This window comes from Chiloscyllium plagiosum, chromosome 5, assembly GCF_004010195.1.
Source record: "Chiloscyllium plagiosum isolate BGI_BamShark_2017 chromosome 5, ASM401019v2, whole genome shotgun sequence".
Classification (NCBI taxonomy): Eukaryota; Metazoa; Chordata; class Chondrichthyes; order Orectolobiformes; family Hemiscylliidae; genus Chiloscyllium; species Chiloscyllium plagiosum.
In genome coordinates, this window is record NC_057714.1 from 12,316,419 (window position 1) to 12,322,446 (window position 6,028).

The window sequence follows — 6,028 nt, forward strand, 5'->3', positions numbered from 1 at the left end:
CTCAGCAGATCTTCATTACAAGATCATTAATTAATCTTACCTCATTGTACGGTACCTGGTCTTGTATCACCTGCTGTCTGGCTCCAAAACATGCTGTTTTCAGAAACTATCAATAAAAAGCCATGAACTAGTCGTCTATGCCATCTTTGTCCATCATACTTTTTCAGTCTATCTACAGATTAAAATTTCCAATCAATACCTTTTTGGCAAGCTCTTGTATTTTGTCCATTATGCTCCATATTACTTTACAATTACTATTACAGCATGTGTACACTACTGTCCCCATAACTTTTTGCCTTTATTATTTCTTATCTCAATTTAAACCATTTCCATTTTCTGGTTTCCTGAACTTGGGTCATCCCTTTCTATTGTGCTAATACCATCATTAATGATCAGATTTTTCCTAAATTATTTTCCACTTTTTTCCTAAGTTCCTGTACTCCCTAAATATCCTGCATCCTTCAGTATGTAAATGAGTCCAAATCATCCTGTAATCATGTCACTGTAATGGCTATCAGATCTCATTTATTTTTGTGCACTGTTCACTTGTTTGGTTTCAAATGTTTTCAATAAGTATTCACATTCAAAGTCCTAAGCTTTATCCTTTTTTATTCTTTTTGAAACCGTAGCCGTTTTTTATTTGCTTTATCCGTATTTGTACTCTCTATACCTTACTGTCATGGTCTGTTTTTCATTTCTGATGTTAATACCTTCTCTTGCCTTGTCTCTGTTCTTTGATTACCTTTCTTGATGAAGCACATCTTATCAAATTTGATCCCTTGCCTCCACCATTTAGTTTTAAATCTTTTCTGCATAACTTGTTATGCATCTGCAAGAACAAAGGTCCCAACATGGTTCAGGTGGAGACTGTCCTAACACTAGAGCACTCGTTTTTTTTTTAGTAATACTAGTGACAGTATCCTCCCAACCCACTTCTCCCACACCAACCTTTTTGAGCCAAATGTTCATCTCTATAATCTGATTTGCTACACAATATTTTGCACGCGATCAGGTGATAATCCAAAGATTGCAACCTTTTTGAGGTTCATACTAACTATGCAGAGCCTCCTTTGTTCTGTCTATGTCATTGGTAACAACATGAACCATGATGGCTAGATTGTCCCCTTCCAGCTGCAAGACTTTTTTTCCCAGCTGTGAGCCCACACAGCTATCTGCAGCTTTGCTGCAGAGGATGGTATCAACCCCTCTGTACTATTCCCTACGATAACGTGTTTTGTTTCACCACCCCACCCCGCCATTTCAGTGCCTTCCTGTATAGAACAGTTGTGATCCACCCTGTGATCTCCACTCTCACCCAAACAATCTGAAAGAATCTCAAACCTTTTGCAAAGGCTGAAGCATTCCTACACTTCCAATCCCTTTATCCATCTAACTTGCAGTCACATCCCTGTTCTTATACAGTGAACAAATTCTAAGAGATGTGACTGCTTCTGGTACAAATAATACAGGCATGTATTCCCATTCCTTGATGCATCAGTGTCTGTAGTTCAATCTCCAGCTCAGAAAATCTGAGCCAAAGCTGTTCAAAATTCAAACACTTATCTGCAGATATGTTTGCCCTGGATAAAGCTGGTATCTGGGACCTCTCACATGCTGCAGCCATGAGATGCCACCTGACATTCTATCTTTTAATGTGTTCTGCTTAGCGACTTAATTACTTTATTCAATTACTTTTACTTTTGTTTTAATGTATTCTTGATTTTTTGCTAACTGTTTCTGGATGCTGCTTTTGCCTATTCATCCAGATGATGCTGACTGTTTCCTTTCACCTGCGTGTCGAGATGATTCTGACTGTTTTGGGTTCTTCAATTTGCCCACTCATGTGACCAAGTGAGACTGTGTTTATTATAGAGAAGGAGACTATTCAATCTATTGTGTCCCCACCAGTCAGAGTCATACAGCAGAGAAACAGACCCTTCAGTCCAACCTGTCTGCGCTGACCAGGCATCCCAATCTGACGAACCTCATTTGCTGGAGGGCCCATACCGCTCTCAACCCTTCATAATCTTTACCCATCCAAATGCCTTTTTAAATGTTGTAATTGTACCCATCTCCACCACTTAGTCTGGCAGATGGTTCCATATACGCACACCACCGTCTGCATCAAAACATTACCTTTCAGGTCCCTTTTTAAATCTTTCTCCTCTCACCTTAAACCAATGCCCTTTAGTTTTGGATTCCCCCACCCTAGGGAAAAGGCTGTGTTCAGGCTCCTCATGATTTTATAAAACTGTATAATGTCACCCCTCAGCTTCTGATGCTCCAAGCGAAAAAATGTCCCAACCTATTCAGCGTCTCGCTATAAATCAAACACTCCAGCTCCGGCAACATCCTTGTAAATCTTTTCTGCATCCTTTAATGAAACCATATTGAATTGTCTGGTTTTGCTATGATTTTCTCAGTGCATTCTTAAGATTCCTTAATAGCATAATGCAGCATCACCCTGGCAACTAATGTCAGGCCAAGTGACCTGCAGTTGCTTGCTTTCTCTATCCCTCCTTTCTTTGAATAGCTGTGTTACAAGTGCTTACTTGCAATCTACTCAAACTGTTCTGATCTAGGAGATTTTGAAAAAATTATACCCAGATGTTCTACTGTTCCTGCAACAAACTCTCTTTTAGGATCATTTGGAGACCATTAGCTGCTGGGGATTTGTCAGATTTTAGTTCCTAAATGTCTACAGTACTTGTACTCTGCTGACATTAGTTAAGTTCTTCTTACTTATTAGCTTCTTGGTTTCCCTCTATTCCTGGTATGTAATTTGTGTCTTCTGCTGTGCAGACAGAAGCAAAATGTTGGTTCAATACTCTCACAAGAGGAAGAAATTACAGGGCAACAGGTATACTTGTAGCTAAAATATAATATCACACAGTGGATGTTAGATGTATACAAAGTACACCCAATTCAGACAATACTATGAACATTCAGTCAACGGTGGAGAATTTTAGACAAGAACCACTACGGACAAACATTGAGAGTAAATTGTCTAAAGAAGTCTTACTGATTGTTCCTGCTTGATTTGTTTTCATATATCTTACTTTCCGAAGGCTGATCATTAAATTTCTCATCTCTTCAGTTTATTTATTGTCATTTATTGAGCACAACATTTGAAACACATCTGATTTGATTTATTGTAGTTATATGGACAAAAGTACAGTGAAAAGTTTTGTTCTGTGAGCAGTACGGGGAGATCATAACAAACAAGGACATACAGATCATAGGATGCATAAAGTGAGGCATACAAGGTTACAGCTGCACAGGAGACGCACGAAGCAAGACCGACATTAAACAAGATCAACACTATTTGAAGTTAGGTGCATTTAACAGGGAAGAAGCTGTTATTGAACCTGTGTATGTGTGTTCAAGCTTCTGCATTTTCTATCTTATGGGAGGTGTTGAAAGAGCATTACCAGGGTGGGAGGGGTCTTTGATATTGGCAACCTTTCCGCAACAACGAGAAGTATACATGGGGTCCATGGATGGTAGGTTGGCTTCCGTGATGCTCTTGACTGTGCACAATTTTCTTACGGGCCTGGGCAGAGCAGTTGTCATATCAAGCCATTATGAGGCACTTGGGGTTGTTTTCATTGGAGAAAAGAAGGTTTAGGGGTGACTTGATAGAGGTGTACAAGATGATTAGGGGTTTAGATAGGGTTGACCGTGAGAACCTTTTTCCACGTATGGAGTCAGCTATTACGAGGGGGCATAGCTTTAAATTAAGGGGTGGTAGGTATAGGACAGATGTTAGGGGTAGGTTCTTTACTCAGCGAGTCGTGAATTCATGGAATGCCCTGCCAGTAGCAGCGGTGGACTCTCCCTCTTTATGGGCATTTCAGCAGGCATTGGATAGGCATATGGAGGATAGTGGGCTAGTGTAGGTTAGGTGGGCTTGGATCGGCGCAACATCAAGGGCCAAAGGGCCTGTACTGCGCTGTATTCTTCTATGTTCTATGCACCTAGAATGCTTTCTGTGGTGTCTCTGTAAAACTTCATTTAAAGTATGATGTAACATACAGTGTGATATGCAAGGGATACAGATATTTCCACATGATTAAACATTCAAGTTTAAAGCTTTATTGTGAGAAATCCAGATAATAAAGATCAGATGAAGGTAGTCTAATTGGTGGTAACGTTATCTGTCACAGTTAGTGGACACCAGGAGATTTAAAACACACACAAAGAGCAATGATTACACCCAAGTGTAAATTATTTTAAATGTTCCTTATTTGTCTAATTAACGCATGGAAGCCTTATGCAAGAATGCTGTGTCAGTTTACATTTCTAGTCAGGTTAACAAACCACATGAAAACTAATATTACCTGCCAACTTCAGGCCTGCAATTCCCAATGTGAGGTTACACATCAATAAAACTAATTAACTGTTGTGGTAAAAATGACTGACAATGTATTTTGATGTGCATAAGAATAAAATATTATTTTGGCTACGCTGGTGATTCATGAATTTGGCTGTGTTAATCCAAAGAAGTCTATGCACCTGTTTGCTGTCTTTCCCTTGAAAGGTAAGGAAACCTTTAATTCCATGTCTTGGTTTCGTAAACTGAACAAAGTTTGAAATCAAATAACATAAAATAACCTGAATTGTAATGCAACTTCAAAGAATCACAAAATTGTTCTAGTGCATAAGAATGCCATTTGGTCTCTGATGTCTGTTTCAATTTAGTGAAGCCAATTGATATTCTGCAGCACTCACCAGTTATAAAATAGCTTCTAACATGTGTGCACATGTGCTTGTATTCCAAGTTCATTCATAAACTAATTTTTTCCAAGCCTGGGATCAGAAACAGCAGTACACTCTCTAATGTGTTTCCCTTTTGAAGAAAAAGCATGAATGTTGTCAGCATTTGAGAAGCTGTCTGAAATACTGAAGACTACCATAAGTCCATAAGAAATAGGAACAGAATTATGTCATTTTGGTCCATCACGTCTGCTCTGCCATTCAATCATGGCTGATATGTTTCTCAACCCCTTTTCCTGTCATCTCCCTGTAACCCTTTAATCTCTTGCTAATCAAAAAGTTATCTACCTCTGGCTTAAATATACCCAATGACTTGGCCTCCACAGCCTTCTGCAGCAATGAGTTCCACAGATTAACAACTATCTGACTGAAGAAATTTCTCCTCCACTCACATCTCAAGGGTCATCCCTTTACACTGAGCTGTGTACCCTTGAGTCCACATTTCTCCTTTATAGTGGAAGCATCTTTTCCACCTCCATTCTATCCAGATCTCTCAGCATTCTGTAAGTTTCAATCAGATTCCCCTTCATCAGATACAGACACAGAGTCATCAGTAGCTCCTCATATAACAAGTCCTTCTTCCCCAGGGATATATCTTGTATATCTACTCTGAACATCTTCCAATGGCAGCGCATCTCCCTAATATATGAGGCCCAAAGTTGCTCAGTATTCTTAATGTAGTCTGACCCAAACTGTCTATAGCTTCAGCAGTACATCTTTAGTCCTCTTGAAATGAATGTTAACTTTGTATTTGCCTTCCTAATTGCCAACTGAACCTGCATGTTCCCTTAAGAGAATCCTGAACTAGGAATCCCAAGTCCCTTTGTACTTCAGATTTTCAAAGTCTTTCCTCATTTCAAAAATAGTCTATGTCTCAATTTGTTTTACAAAACTGCATAACCTCTCACTTTCCCATAATCTATTCCATCTGCCATGTTTTTGCCCAATCTCCTAGCCTATCCAAGTACTTCTGCAGCCAACCTCATCCTCAAGACAAACTGCCCCTCCACCTACCTTTGTGGCATCTAAACTTTAGCAACAATGCCCTCAGTTCCTTTGTCCACATCGTTAATGCATGACGTGAATGGTCATGAACCCAATGTGGATCCCTGCAAACTTCACTAGTCACTGGGTCCTATCCTGAAAAAGATATCTTTACTAAAACCCTTTGTCTTCTGACAATCAGCCAATCCTCTATCCATGCCAGTGCCTTGCCCCTAAAAGCATGTGCTCTTGATTTAGTAGTCTGCTG